Source organism: Gymnoscopelus braueri (genome assembly GCF_963280865.1).
Source record: "Gymnoscopelus braueri genome assembly, chromosome: 7".
Taxonomy (NCBI): domain Eukaryota; kingdom Metazoa; phylum Chordata; class Actinopteri; order Myctophiformes; family Myctophidae; genus Gymnoscopelus; species Gymnoscopelus braueri.
In genome coordinates, this window is record NC_137608.1 from 57,009,512 (window position 1) to 57,026,721 (window position 17,210).

A 17,210-nucleotide genomic window follows, 5' to 3' on the forward strand; every position below is an offset into this window, starting at 1 on the left:
TCTGTGATCCATGTCTGTTTGTCACCTGACAGACGTACTGTCCAGAGTCTGCAGGAGACACATTGTCCTTCACCAGCTGAGGACCAGTGGAGATAGATCTGTTGTCTCTGTACCAGGTGTAGATGTCTACTGGTGGGTTGGCATCACTGCTGCAGGTCAGAGTCACTTTGCTGCCCTCAACAACTTCTCCTGGTGGATCCACTGATACTGAGGGGTTTTGTGGGACCTCTGCATCCTGCTGGTCAAAGTGACCTTCACACACTGAGACCCACGACTGATTAGACTTCACCTCCACTCTGCCTGAACATGAACTAGTCCCATTCACCAACCTCACAGACTCTGACTCTAGGGGGGGAGGGAGAGAGAGAGAGAGAGAGAGAGAGAGAGAGAGAGAGAGAGAGAGAGAGAGAGAGAGAGAGGGAGAGGGAGGGAGAGAGAGAGAGAGAGAGAGAGAGAGTGTCTATGGAGGAATAAAGATGTTTACTGTAACCTAAAATAACTGCAGTTTTTATAAGGGATAGGCGACAGTATTGCCCTCTAGGTATGAACAATAAAAAATGAATGATTTGAATAATGTGGTGTCTAACAGTTTTGGTCAACATAATAAAAATACTGGACACTACTCATGATGCAATGCAAACTATGATACTATGGACAATACATGAACTGTATGCATGCACACACAAACTTTTTCTTAAAACTCATATATTACTTTCAGTTGAGTTCCTGCATGCAGAGTTCTGCAAAACTATGATCTATAATTATTCATAATTGTTAATAATAATTATTTGATACTTTGGCTATTCAAAAATAGCAGATATACAAGCTCATAGCGCGGCACCGAGTTTACCGAGTAAATCAAATCTTTGCTTCGTTCTGGGGGTCCCTGGAACAACATTTTGAGATGGGGGTCCGCGGCCAAATACAAAAATTTTTTGGGGGTCCTTAACTCTCTCAGTGCCAAGCCCAGAGTTATCCCGAGTTTTCTCCCTGCCAGAACGATAAATCCCGAGTTTTTACTTTTTACTGTGGTCGCGCCAGGGCCGGCGCGCCCATAAATAAATTTATTATTAAAAAAAAAAAAAAAAATTGCAGGCTCTAGGTGGCGCTGTGGCAGAAAATGGTGGCGCGGCGGGGGGGCGCCAGGAAAAATATTGCCTAGGGCGCCAAATTGCCTAGCAAAGGCCCTGGGATGCGCTATTCTGTTTATTTTTCATGATCACTTTCACTTTCTGATTCCTTCAGACTCATTGGGTTCCGGTTTCATGACGCAGATTCCGTTTCCGGTTCTCATCTTTTCCCGCGGTCATTTTCGGCCAGAATAGGGAAAGTCACGGTTTTTCACACGGTATAAAAAACGAACGCAGAGCTCCACTTCTATTTTCTATAGTCTGGGTGACGAACAGTCATCGTAGTCGTGTATCACATCGTTTTAAGGCCGATCATTGTCGAAAATGTCACATCCGGTTCATGACCGGATGTGACGTGAGCCTGTTTGGGAGGGGGCGAGCGAGTCAGCGAGGTGCTCAATGTGTCGATTTGCTGCTCTCTGCTGGTACAACTGTCCTATGTGTTTAAAACCACAATCAGATAATTTATTTGAGTGAAAAATTACAAAATTAAAAAACACGCAAATCGCTGGCACTGGGGGAGTACTTTATGAAAATACTCTTGGCAGTGAAAGAGTTAACATAAAGACATTTATAGATCCGTTCCCGGATTGAATGGGTTAACCCTTTAAGACCAGGAACGCATCTGTGTAACTACATGAACCATTATCTTATTCTTTGGATATTCAAAAATATCAGATCTACAAGCTCATAGACAGACAGACAGACAGACAGACAGACAGTATAGATTAGTGTCATTGTTGAAGTCATTGTTTGTTACCTGAACAGATCAGCTCCAGACTGGAGGAGTCAATACCAGACCACACTGCTCCACACTCCCTCAGTGAAGATTCATCCCCAACACAGTTAGATGTCATCCCCCATGTAGGTTGACCTGTAGAACCACGTCTCACATCTGTAGAAACAGCAGATCCACAGTGCAGCAGTCTACACACTACAGATGATGACTGATGCTTCCAGTAAACAGGATCCACTGGCCTCCATTCCTCCTGGTGTTTCATCTCCAGTCTACCAGCACAGTGACTGGCTCCTCCCACCAACCTCACAGGCTCTGTTCACAGACAATAGAATAAGCATTAAGAACTGTAGTGTCCCTATTCTAGTGTTAACTGTCTGCTCACAACTCGTCAAAATACGAGCTTGTAGATCTGTTATTTTAAGAGTGAAAACGGGAGTGGGCCTAGTATAGAGCCCTTGGTGAATTTATTTAGTCAACTAAATATAGGTTTTAAGTGGTTAAAAAAGTAATATTACTTTGACTGTAAACTAATAATCAAAGCTAAAGTGTAGTTTGTCTTTTACCTGAGCAGGTGAGTCCAGCAGTCTTGTCAGGTGAGCAGGTGTTTCTAGTTGAGTCTGAGGTTATACAGTCCAGGAGAACAGACTCGTTGCCTTCACACTGGAACTCTTTGGTCCACATTGGAGCCTTCACTTCTCCATAGAGCGCCCCCTGGAGGACTGAAGGAGCCTCACAGCCAAGCTCCCTACAGACCACTTCTGCATCCTGCTGGTCAAAGTCACCTTCACACACTGAGACCCACGACTGATTAGACTTCACCTCCACTCTGCCTGAACATGAACTAGTCCCATTCACCAACCTTACAGACTCTGACTCTAGGAGAGAGAGAGGACTTTTAGGCCTTTTTTTATATTTCTCTTTATTAAAAGAAAAAGACAATTACTGCATCAACAAACTGGTCAAACATTGGCAAATTGTCAAATAATATAAACAAGAGGCAATCGAGCTGTACAAGCTCACAACGCCTTGCGTTGTGAGCTTGTAGATCCGCTTTGTTTTACAATGTTTACCTGTAGTATCTGAGTCAACAGACAGACAGAAAGAGAGGAGACAGAGAGACAGACGGAGAGAGAGCAAGAGAGAGACACACAAAGGGAAAGACAGACAGACAGTATAGATTAGTGTCATTGTTGAAGTCATTGTTTGTTACCTGAACAGATCAGATCCAGACTGTAGGAGATATTAGTAGACTCAACTGTTCCACACTCCCTTAGTGAAGATTCATCTCCAAGACAAGCAGATCTAAAATACCATGTAGGTTGATCTGTAGAACCACGTCTCCAATCTGTAGAAACAGCAGAGCCACAGTGCAGCAGTCTACACACTACAGATGATGACTGATGCTTCCAGTAAACAGGACTCACTGGTCTCCATTCTTCCTGGTGTTTCATCTCCAGTCTACCAGCACAGTGACTGGTTCCTCCCAACAACCTCACAGGCTCTGTTCACAGACAATAGAATAAGCATTAAGAACTGTAGTGTCCCTATTCTAGTGTTAACTGTCTGCAAAAATAGACGATCTGTAAGCTCACAACTCATCACAATACAAGCTTGTAGATCTGTTATTTTTGAATAGCCAAAGTATAAAAATAATGGTGAAAGTGGTTACACAGATGGGTTCCCGGTCTTAAAGGGTTAAGTGGTTAACAAAGTAATATTACTTTGACTGTAAACTAATAATCAAAGCTAAAGTGTAGTTTGTCTTTTACCTGAGCAGGTGAGTCCAACAGTCTTGTCAGGTGAGCAGGTGTTTCTAGTTGAGTCTGAGGTTCTACAGTCCAGGAGAACAGACTCGCTGCCTTCACACTGGAACTCTTTGGTCCACATTGGAGGCTTCGCTTCTCCATAGAGCGCCCCCTGGAGGACTGAAGGAGCCCCACAGCCAAGCTCCCTACAGACCACCTCTGCATCCTGCTGGTCAAAGTCACCTTCACACACTGAGACCCACGACTGATTAGACTTCACCTCCACTCTGCCTGAACATGAACTAGTCCCATTCACCAACCTCACAGACTCTGGAGAGAGAGAGAGAGAGAGAGAGAGAGAGAGAGAGAGAGAGAGAGAGAGAGAGAGAGAGAGAGAGAGAGAGAGAGAGAGCTTTTAGAGAGAGAGAGAGAGAGAGAGCTTTTAGGCTTTTTTTTATATTTATTTTTATTAAAAGAAAAACACAATTACTGCATCAACAAACTGGTCAAACATTGGCCAAATTGTCAAATAATATAAAAAAGAGGCAAACAAGATCTACAAGCTCACAACGCCTCGCGTTGTGGGCTATTTTCACAATGTTTACCTGTAGTATCTGAGTCAACAGACAGACAGAAAGAGAGAAGAGACAGAGAGAGACAGACAAAGAGAGAGCAAGACAGAGAGACACACACAGGGAAAGACAGACAGACCAACAAACATTGTTTGTTACCTGAACAGATCAGCTCCAGACTGTAGTAGTCAGTACTAGACCTTATTGTTCCACACTCCCTCGGTGAAGATTCATCTCCAACACAGTTAGATGTAATCCACCATGTAGGTTGATCTGTAGAACCACGTCTCAGTTCTGTAGAAACAGCAGAACCACAGTGTAGCTGTCTACACACTACAGATGATGACTGATGCTTCCAGTCATGAGGATCCACTGGTCTCCATTCTTCCTGGTGTTTCACCTCCAGTATACCAGCACAGTGTCTGGATCCTCCCACCAACCTGACATCACCAGACTCTGTACACAGACAATAGAATAAACAGTTAAATAAAGTTATATTACTTTGATTAGAAGAACAACTTCTAGGTTACAATCTATAATATTTATGTGTTTATTGATGTTTGTTTACCTGTTGTGTGCAGAGCCTGGAGAGCTGAAGAGAAACATGATCAAATGAATGAGTTTGAGCGTAACCAGTGGTGGAAGAAGTACTTGGGTAAAAGTATCAATACCCCAATGTAGAAATACTCTGTAGTAAAAGTATCAATACCCCAATGTAGAAATACTCTGTAGTAAAAGTATCAATACCGCAATGTAGAAATACTCTGTTACAAGTAAAAGTTGCAATACCAAAATTTAGAAATACTACAAATAAAAGTCAGGTATTCAAAATGTACTGAATAAAAGTACTTAAAGTACCAAAAGTAAAAGTACTCATAATGCGGATGGTCCATTTCAAACGTTATCAAAATGTAAAAAAATATAATTTGAAAACAGCAGATCTACAAGCTCAACGTGTTGCGATGCGAAGTGTGGAGATCTACTCACCATGAAGTAGCAGAGAGTTCAAAATCAGCCACAGGACCATCTTCATCCTGTCTGCCACACACACACACACACACACACACACACACACACACACACACACACACACACACACACCACCGGGGTTTAAACAGGAGTGTGTGGGTGTTTGTCCAAGATGTCCGCTGTCGGGGTTAAAAGTAACAGCGTCTTCGCAGGGACGCAGAGAGGGGGCGGGGAGGGGGGGGGGTTGGACATACAGTGGTTCCCTATTGACTTCGTCAGCCTAGGCGACCAGTGTAGCCCAAAGGTACAAGATCGGTTTTGGGGAAGGCCCTGATCATGACAGCTCAGGTAGAGCTAGTGTGATAATCACTGGACTTCCAAATCATGCACTCAATGGGCTGTGAGATCGAATCCCCTGCAGACAATGATTGTCTATGATCTGTTGCTGCTTTTTTGCTGTCAATTTATTTTCTCAGATAAAACGGTACTTTTACTGATTGATTGATTGATTGATTGATTGATGTACTTTATTTAGTAAGACATGGGAAACAGTACATGGACGTACAATTCACAATACACGGTATACTAAACTGGAAAGCTCATTAAAACACTAGCCTTGTTTAATAAGAGATCCCCACGCACGCAAATCATGATGAGGTTAAGATTATGACAATATCATTATTTATTTTAAAAATAATCAATTGGGGAGACATTGTGTGCTCGTAGATCTGCTACAGTACTTTCAAAATATTTGTATAAACTTTATACATTTGAAAAGTTGTGAAACGGGACATTTTGCATAATGAGTACTTTTGTTCAGAGATATGTGAAGTTATTTTAAACACAATGTTTTATTTTTCATTTTTATTTAGAGAGAGAATGAGAGTTTTCAGTTTTCATCTGAAGAATTGCTAGGGTCCACAGAAAATCTCTGCTATCAGTCTGTCTGTCATAGCAGATCTACGACAATGACATGCAAATTAACTGGTTTAACACCTTGGCCATGGGGGGCTTTTGTTTGCCTCTAGCCAAACCTAGGCCATCACAATGGACTCTTGACTGCGAGTTTGTGACCAGACCAAACTTTACTAGTGGATACATACATTTTTAGGCTGCACTCTCAGAGATAAATCAACAGAGGATTTTATTGTGTAGCCCAGGAGTTGTGTGCCCCCCCCCCCCCCCCCCCACACACACATTTCACACACACATTTTTATTTTTGTTTTGACTACATGTTTTGACTACTTGTTTTCATTGGATTTTTAGGTGGATGTGCTAATTTAGTTTAGTTTTTTAGTTTGTGAAAAGGCTTGTTTTTTTATTGATTGATTGAATACTTTATTTAGAAGTTTGCAGACAAAAAGCACATGAAAGTACAGTTCAAATACAAGGTCAACTAAATAGGATTAAAAAACCCAAGAAAGCCATATGGCTTGTTTAAATCGGGGTCCTTAGTTAGTTAGTACATTATAATCTCCTTTGTTCATTTAACTCTGTTCCACATTCTAAAACAATATAATTGTGCCGGAAAGTAGTCTATAATGCATTTTATTTAAATGTTACTTTTACTTGACTAGTATAGTTACTAGTTACTGCTCTCAGAAAGTAGCAGCTTTGGCCATTTGAAAATAGCAGATCTACAAGCTCACAATGAGCTTGTAGATCTGCTATTTTCAAAAGATTTGTATACATTTTATTCATTTGAAAACTGGTGAAATGGGACATTCTGAATAATGACTAGTTTTACTTTTGGTACTTTAAGCACACTTTGATACCAATACTTTTGAGAGAGAGAGAGAGAGAGAGAGAGAGAGAGAGAGAGAGAGAGAGAGCAGCTCAGCTGCCGAAATCGGCACACTATACGTTGAAATAAAACAAATGGGGCGGTGCTGAGAATCTGGGGGCGTTAACTTACCGAGAGGTACCTAGGGATATCCACTGCCGTCCAGGGGCACCTTTTGAAGATCGCGCCAGAGTGAATAGGGAACCACTGTACTCAGTTCTATGGGAGGAGGGATATCCCCCCCAACCTCCGACTTTTTGGTACCAAATTAACCAAATTAACCGAAAGAATGTAACAAAAACACCCCAAAAGGTAAAAAACCCACGGAAATATTCACACGGAACGCGCACGGAACACGCAGGGAACACATGCACGTGCGTGCATGCGCCCCCTTCGGTTCTAAAACGCTCTCTGCGTCCTTGCGATAGACACATAGACCCATACAGTCTATGATCTGTAACATGTCTGACAGACACAGACACATAGACCCATTCTGGAGACCATCCCAGACAAGCACATGGTGACCTTCATAATGGAGTTGCTGAGCAACCGCAGCTTTCGGCTACACACCAGTAACGGCCAAAGCAGCAGGGTGAGAAAGCTCAAGAACGGCGTCCCGCAGGGCTCAATGCTGGATGTAGATGTTATTCAACATCTACATCCACGACCTACCCACAACAACATCAAGGAAGTACGGCTATGCAGACGACCTGGCCATTTTGCTCAGCAAGCCATCCTGGGAAGCAGTAGAAGAGGGCCTCTCTGAGGACATGAACATTCTGTCTTCATACCTGAAGAACTGGCACCTCCAGCTCAGTGTTGAGAAGACCGTATCAACAATGTTCCACCTCTACAACAAGGAAGCAACCCGTGAAATTAACATCATGGTTGAAGATGCCCGGCTACAGTCCCAGTCCTCCCCGACATACCTTGGGGTGAAGCTGGACAGAACACTGTCATTCAAACAACACCTGGACAGTGTCAAGGGAAAGACCACCGCCCGTGCCGCATTGATACGCCGTCTAGCCGGTACTACGTGGGGAACCACCACAAAGACACTGCGTATCTCCACCGAGGCTCTGGTGTTCCCCGCCGCTGAGTACTGTGCCCCAGTCTACGGACCGTCTCCGGATGTCTACGAGCCACTCCAACAAACCAACTACCTGTCCTCGCTGGAATCGCTCCAGCAGAGGTCAGACGAGAAGCCGCCACGCTGGCCCTCGCTCGGAAGGCACAGATGAGTGAATCCCACCTCCTCCACAAGGTCGTCAAGGAGACACCACAGCGCGCGTGCCTCAAGTCCCGGCGCCCCTTTGCCACACAGGCCCAGGAACTACTCTGCACAACACCAGCAGACACCTCCAAGGCTTCCTGGGTGAAGGCAAGATGGAGGGACCAGTGGAAGGCAGCAGAACCATCCAGGCACCTCCCACGCAAGGAGTGGACAACCCTCAATCGCCTGAGGACAGGTGTGGGACGTTTCAATGCATCAATGCACAAGTGGGGTCTCACAGACAATGCCCACTGCGAATGTGGGGATCCATTACAGACTGTGGAACACGTTATGACCTGCTGCCACAAATACCGGCCACCTAATGGTGATCGTGGCTTAATTGACCTAGACAATGACACACTGGACTGGCTTGCTGCAACAGAGCTGAAGGTCTAAGGACATACGACAGAAGAAGATAGACCCATACAGTCTATGATCTGTAGCATGTCTGATAGACACATAGACAGAGATGGGAAAAGTACTGACTTTCTGTACTCGAGTAGAAGTACAATTACTTGTGTAAAAAACTACTTTGGTAAAAGTAGAAGTACTCATTCAAATAATTACTTGAGTAAAAGTAAAAAAGTACAGGCTCTGAAATGTACTTTATGAGTAAAAGTAAAAGTATTTTTACCGGATGTTTCTGTGCAAAGCCAATTGTACCCCAAGGCCTACTACAACCTCACAACGCCTCGCGCTGCAAGGCGTTGTGAGCTTGTAGATCGGCTATTTTTGGCAAAGAGGTTGGGGGGGAAAAGGAGCAAATCAAGTACTAAGTAGCCTATTGAAGGTTTAAGTGGTTAAATGTCTGAAATAAATAAAAAACATTAATTTACACAACACTGATGACAGCAGATCTACAAGCTCAACTGATGACAGCAGATCTACAAAATAGCAGATCTACAAGCTCACAACACGTCAGACTCAACACTTTGTGAGCTTGTAGGTCTGCTATTTTCGGCTTGCATGCAATATTAGTATAAATTAGGCTTCACGTCGGATGATATCTAATCTACAAGTCTAATAATCTAATGTGTTATTTTCAACAGGACAGAATGTCGTGTCGTCAGCCTGCAAAAATGTAGGAACTGCTGATGAGGAAAGACCTCGGACTCACCTTATGAGATATATATTGATATGTTATTTTTCTAAATAAAACGGTTACAATTATACCCTGCTTGCTCTATACTCATTGATCATGGTACATTTTACATTGCATTCATAATGACAAAATGTACGACCCACAGTTCTATAAGGGTTCTTTTGAACCGTTTCATGATATATTAGTATTTACTTCTACATATAATCATTATTTTGCTGGAGGACCCCAGCACTCAGTAGAACATTCTAAAGTAATGCCCATCATGTTTTCTATAAGTTTAGTCCAAAGAATATAACTGGAAATGACAGTGATTATGTTCTCAGAAATAAGGAATCACACATGACATGAGTATGAAAGGTTTTGTTTTATTATTATATTGTTGACAATGCCTCATCGCCATGGATGTCCCGAGTCCCAGATGGACGTCACCAGCACCGGACTGCCTTCATGGTGGGAACTGGGAAGGAATGTTGAACACACACGTTTAGTGCTACTCTGCTAATTTACACATGATATATTTAGTTTGCTAAAAGATGCAATCAATACAGAACACAATACAACAGCAGCAAAGATTGAATAGTTTCACCTGGCTGGCGCAGCAGTGCCACTGGTGAGACGATGATGATGGGGATTGGGGACTGTTATATCCTTCTGTACATATAGCAAACTTGGGTACTGGTCCAACTGTGTACTGGTTCAACAAGAGGCAGATTTCACGTGGTCCAAGAAAGAACATGGCTTCATGTCGTGTTTTGTGATCCAAAGGTAAATAAAAATGTAAACGAAGTCGGAACGGAACATTCATGAAGTCTATTCAGTGTTGCCAGATCTTGTGAATTAAGCAACCAGGTCTATGAAAACCAGCCCAAAAGAAAATACCTAGGCCAAGTGCACTTTAAACCTAGACATGGGCTATTTGAAAATTGCCGATCTACAAGCTCACAACGCGTAGCGATGTGACGAGGTTGTAGATCTGCTATTTTCTAAGAAATCTTGAGGAAAAAAGCGCTAAATGTATGGAATATTTTTGAAACATTTTAACAACACAAATCTGGTACAGGGGTCCCTGGCAGAAATTATAATTTCAGATGAGGACAAGTACACAATTATTTTATTTATGTATTTAAAAAAAAGCCCCAAAAAAGGTAACCCGCAACTACCAATATTTACAAAGTCCCAGAGTCGCTTATAATAAGCATACATGGCAACACTGGTCAGTGGTCAATGTGCTGTATGTGTTGATGACAACATCAACATGTGTTGATATCAGCCTGATCTCCAGAGATCTCCGTAACATTGCACGGATCCAGTGCACTTCATTCCGTGGATAGTCGCCTAGAAACCCCGAAATTGCGTGCATATGTACGGCGAGTCCCACGGTGGGCGTAACCAGTCGCAACCTGGAAAAACCCGGAAGCAGAGCAGTCCCCACAACAAAATTTACGATTCTGTGCCTATCGGTACATAACTCAAACGGCGCTGAGTAGGCACAGGCGAACGTCACACCGTTCAGGACGGCAACTCGGTCGCCTTAGCTCCCTCGGTGGTCCTTCACGGGGTGACAGTTCGCCTGTGACTGCGCGCCTCCGTCATGGTTTAGTCACAATGGGGGAGATGCGAGGCGGCTATGCACGGAATTTCGGGTTTTTCCGTGTCTATTCACGGAATTTCAAAAACGTAGTGAGAACTGGGAGGGGAAAGTTACAATGTAGACCACACCCCCATGCAGCCTCCCCTCCCACAAGGAAGGGCAGTGCCCCAAAGCATTATGGTCATTGATTGTCCAGTCAAAAACACAGACTTCTATATTGTTCTGGCCATAGGGTGCAAATTTCAAATTTTGCTACTGATATCTACTACAAATATTATTAACATTGAGTGACTGTAAGTTCTTCCAGGGGTGAAATGCTCCTTTAAATCAAAGCTACAGTTTTGCGGACTTTTGTCTTTACACACACACAGTAAGAGTAGCACTTTAGCCAGCATAATGAGATAATGAATAACCACTACTCACCTAATGCTTCGTAGTTTAAAAAAGAACACACTTCCAACGTGTATACTGTGCATTGGTTAAGTCACAGGAGTACTTTGTACTTTGGCCCGAATCTCGCGTTTACATATCATCCTCGTGAGAGTTGTTTACATTTCCTCTGAGTTTACACTACAGACCAGCGTCATCTGGCAGCATTAGCACAACACAACACACTTCCTCTAAAAACGAGGGGAAACTATTTCAAAATAAGAGCATTTTGTAATATATATATATGATTACTTAGTCAACACTAGTTTTATTTTTAGCGGTGCCAGCCGCTCTACGTTTGACCGTGTGTGTGTGTCCGTCCAAATATGCAACACATGCGGCAGTTCAAGAAATGCACACACACACGCCAGCAGCGCGCGCGCGCACGCACGCACGCACGCACGCACGCACGCACGCACGCACGCACGCACACACACACACACACACACACACACACACACACACACACACACACACACACACACACACACACACACACACACACACACACACACACACACACACACACACACACACACACACACACACACACACACACACACTTCAATTCAATTCAATTCATTTTTATTAAAGTGTCAAATCACAACAAGTTGTCTCAAGACACACATGTAGAGAAGAGACCCGACATCCCACCCTGAGCAAGCAATTGTTGCGACAGTGGCAACGAAAAACTCCCTCTTAACTGGAAGAAACGTCAGGCAGACCCTAGGCTCTAGGGTGGCGGCCTTCTGCCTCGACCGTGTCGGGGGAAAGAAGAGAGAGAGAGGGAGAGACAGACAGAGGAGAGACAGAAAGAGATACAGTGCAAGTAGTAACAATAACAATAGTAGCAAATATAATAGTGTAAGATAGTATATGATAATATAATATAGTACAGCAATAGTGTCTATGCAGTATATAATGGTATAATATAAGAATGTTAAGATAATATACAGTATAGTGTAGTGGTATAGTGTAGTGTATAGTAGAAATCCACGGTCGTGCTCCATGGAGAGGCCCGGTCCGCAGTCACAGTATTGAGCCGCAGCTGGGGGTCCGTAGTGACAGTCCATGGACCTGCGACGTGGGAAATAAAAGAAACTCCGGGGAGCGGGTCCCCGGTTGTAGAATTAGTGGCAGGCCTTACTAGAGCGTGAATCCGTACAGGGTTAATTACGATTGTACCAATGGGACACAAACCCACACAACCAAAGGGAGGACGAGAAGAGAGAGGACGAGAGGAGAGAGGAAAAAGGGGGAGGTGGGGAGGGGGGGGGAGAGAGGATGACTATAGGGTGACTGAGTCTATACACTTCGGCTATAGGCTTTATCATAGAGAAAGGTTTTTAGTCTAGTCTTAAATATACAGAGTGTGTCTGCTTCACGGACTGAGACTGGGAGAAGGTTCCACAGCTGAGGTGCCTGAAACTTAAATGCTCTGCCTCCTGTTCTAACTTTTTGGGGGTTTCCTGGAGCCGTAAGCATTTTTTCATACTGTGGACGCAATGGTGTTCTGGCTGGTTTATAGGGCTCGATGAGTTCTTTGAGATATACTGGTGCCTGTCCATTGAGAGCTTTGTATGTGAGGAGGAGAACTTTAAACTCTATTCTGTATTTAACCGGGAGCCAGTGCAAAGAGGCCAATGAAGGAGTGATATGATCTCTTCTTCTGGTTCCTGTCAGTATGCACGCAGCGGCATTCTGGACTAGCTGCAGGCTATTTAGGGACTTACTTGGGCAGCCTGATGATAAAGCGTTGCAATAGTCCAGCCTAGAAGTAACAAATGCGTGAACAAGTTTTTCTGCATCATTTTGGGACAGAATGTGCCTAACTTTTGCAATATTACGCAGGTGAAAAAAGGCATTTCTTGAAATGTGTTTTATGTGGGACTGAAAGGACATATCTTGGTCAAACGTGACTCCCAGATTCTTTACAGTGGCCCTGGAGGTCAAGGTAATACCATCTAGGGTAAAATTCTTATCGGCTAATTTATCTCTGAGGTGCTTAGGGCCAAGTACAATAACTTCAGTTTTGTCCGAGTTGAGGAGTAGGTAATTACGGGTCATCCAACTCTTGATGTCTATAAGACATGCTTGAAGTTTAGCCAGTTGATCTGTTTCATCTGGCTTCATCGATAGATATAATTGTGTATCATCTGCATAACAGTGGAAATTTATAGAGTGTTTCCTAATTATCTCACCTAAAGGAAGCATATATAGAGTAAATAGTATTGGTCCAAGTACAGAGCCTTGTGGGACTCCGTATTTAACCTTTTCGCGTAATGAGGGTGTATCGTTAACGCTTACAAATTGAAATCTGTCAGACAGATAGGACTCAAACCAGTTCAATGCAGCACCCTTAATGCCAATCAAATGCTCTAGTCTCTGTAACAAAATATGGTGATCAATAGTATCAAATGCAGCACTGAGGTCCAACAAAACCAGTACAGAGAGAAGGTTGTTATCAGATGCAATCAGGAGGTCATTTGTGACCTTCACCAATGCCGTCCCAGTGCTATGGTGTGCTCTGAATCCTGACTGAAAAACTTCAAATAGCTTATTGTTATGTAAAAAGTCAAACATAACTGCTTGGCGACTGCTTTCTCAAGGATTTTAGAGAGAAATGGGAGGTTCGATATAGGTCTATAGTTAGCCAAAATGCCTGAGTCGAGAGTAGGCTTCTTGAGGAGAGGTTTGATGACAGCTACCTTATCCAATCCAATCCAATCCACTTTATTTATATAGCACATTTCACAACCAGGGTTAAGGGTTTACAAAGTGCTGTACAGAAAATCATGCAAAATACAAGCTAAAATAAGCTAAAAACACAGAAAACACCATCAAAAACACAGAAAACAAATAGGACATAGACCACAGAAAACTCTCAAGCGGGGTTAAAATGCCAAGGTGTAAAAGTGTGTCTTAAGCCGAGATTTAAAAGTCTCAATGGTGGGGGCCCTTTTAACATGGGGGGGAGCGCATTCCATAGTGTGGGGGCTATGGCAGCAAAGGCTCGGTCGCCTCTGGTCTTTAATTTGGTCCTTACTGTGACCTCGAGACTTAGCTGGCCAGCAGACCGCAGTGACCTTGGGGGGGTATAGACCTTTATGAGGTCAGAGAGGCACTGAGGTGCCAAGCCATTCAGGGATTTAAAAACAAACAATAAAATTTTAAAATCAATTCTGAAGCGAACAGGTAGCCAGTGGAGTGAGGCCAGCACGGGCGTAATGTGCTCACGCTTACTGGTTCCTGTCAGGAGGCGTGCCGCAGAATTTTGGACTAGCTGCAGGCGTGCCAAGGAGGCTTGATTTAGCCCGACATATAGCGCGTTACAGTAGTCCAGACGTGTGGAAATAAAGGCGTGAATGACTCGCTCAAAATCATTGAAGGACAGAACAGATTTAATTCGGGCAAGCAGTCTCAGATGGTAGAAACTGGAGCTGACCACAGCATTAACCTGTTTATCCAATTTGAGCAGATTGTCAAATTTGACTCCAAGGTTGGAGACAACAGGTTTCACATAAGACTGTAGGGGGCCCAGATTGGTGGGTATAAAACACTATGACACTATGACCTCTGTCTTTTTTTCGTTGACACTTAGAAAGTTAAAAGCCATCCAGGTTTTAACATCATTGAGACAATCAAGAAGTGGTGTCAGGGAGCTATTACTTTCCTTCTTTAAGGGCATGTAGATTTGAGAATCATCTGCATAGAGATGGTATGAGATGCCATGCTTCTTAAAAATTAGTCCCAGGGGGAGAAGGTAAAGGGAGAACAGTATAGGTCCAAGGATCGAGCCCTGGGGGACTCCGGAGGACAGGGGCGTGGAGGATGACACAAAATCTCCAAATTTGACTGAGAAGCATCTCTCAGATAGATAAGACCTAAACCAGTCTAGGGCCGTGTCAACACACTGCTCCAAACGGGAGATTAGAGTCTTGTGATCCAGAGTGTCAAAAGCAGAGGTCAAGTCAAGGAGTAGCAAAATAACAGAGTTACCTTTGTCAGTGGTCAATAGCACATCATTGAATACCCTCAACAACGCTGACTCGGTACTGTGAAATGCTTTAAATCCAGATTGAAAGACATCAAAAATATTGTGTTCCTGCAGGAAAAACTGTAATTGAAATAAAACAGTTTTCTCGAGGATTTTAGAAATGAAAGGAAGCTTTGAAATTGGTCTGTAGTTTGCCAAGACAGAGGTATCGAGACTAGGTTTTTTGATTAGTGGTGTCACAACTGCTGTTTTAAAGTATATTGGTACAACACCTGAGGCCAGACTGCTATTTATGATGTTGTGGACACTAGGCCCAATGGACTCCCAGACCTCCTTAAAGAGGTGAGTGGGGATAGCATCAGTGGGGCAGGATGAGGTTTTGAGTTGCATGACCAGTTCACTGAGTTTAGAAAATGACACAGGATTAAAATATTAAAGACAGTTGTGCAGGTGACAGCCAGAGAGGGGTCTAGGGCAGGGGGGGAGATGTGTGCTCTGATAGTTGTGACCTTATCTACAAAAAAGCAGAGAAAATCCTCACAGACCTCAGAAGATGCCTCCAGACAAGTAGGTTGGGGAGGATTTAACAGCTGGTCAATAGTTTTGAAAAGAACACGTGGTTTATCCACATTTTTGGAAATAATATCAGAGAAATGCCTTGTTTTTTCAGCTTTGACAGTGCTCTGATAGTTTTTCCAACACTCTTTTAGAATATCATGTGACACATGGAGCCTGTCTTTTCTCCACCTGCGCTCAGCCTTCCGACACTCTCTCCTGGCGGCGTGAGTTGTCTCGTTTAGCCAAGGCTCCGACCTGGGTCTGGGGCGCATGGCTTTAAACTGCGCAACAGTGTCGAGAATGCCAGTACAGGTGGATAGAAAAGAGCTTGTCAGTTGATCAGTGTCTAAGACGATATCTAAACCATTTACAGCCTGAGCTGCACTAGTAAAAGCAGAAGAAAAAAGTACAGCAGTGGCGGGTTTCAACACACGGCGCTGGCGTGCGGGAACGCAAGCGTTAAACGTGTCACAGGGGAGTACAAAGTCGAATGTGACAGGGAAATGATCCGAGCCAACTGGAGCACAGACCTGGACATTAGAAATAGGCAAAGCATGAGAAATGACCAGATCTAGCGTGTGCCCAAGTTCATGTGTAGGCTCAGTGACGTGCTGAACAAGGTCAAAGGCATCGAGTACATCCAAGAAGTCTTTAGACATTGGTTTAGAGACACAACAAACATGGACATTCGTGTCCCCAACAATTAGCAGTTTGTTGTACTTAATCCGTACACTGGCCAAGAAGTCAGATAGTTCCTTAGAAAAGTCCTTATTGTATTTCGGCGGGCGGTAAATTACCGCACAGAGAACCGGGTCGGAGCGGCGCAGCTCAAACAAACTCAATTCAAAAGAAGAAAACGACAGCGGTGCCAAAGGCTTACAATAAAGACTGTTTTTAAAGATAGTTGCAATTCCTCCTGCGTGGCCTGTCATCCTAGGAGAGTTTATAACAGTACAGTCAGGAGGTAATAGATCGGTGAAGGCAGCAGACTCACCCGGCTGCATCCAGGTCTCCGTCAGAAACAGAAGATCCAACGTGTGTGAGGAGAACAAATCCTTCAGGATAAAGGTCTTATTCCTGATCGATCTCGCATTTAGCAAAGCGCATCTGGTTGTAGCGAACACCGGGGCATCAGCCGCACGAGCCGCCCGGCTCAGCGGCTTGAGATTGCCGTGGTTAGCTCCACCAAGACGCCGGGGGCGAGGCAGAACAGAGCGCAAGCCATGGAGCTCTTCATACGGATCAGTAACAGGTACCAGCCAGGTACGGACCAGGGCTGGGGCTCGCCGGGAGATGAGGCGGCGGATACAAGCTCCATAAT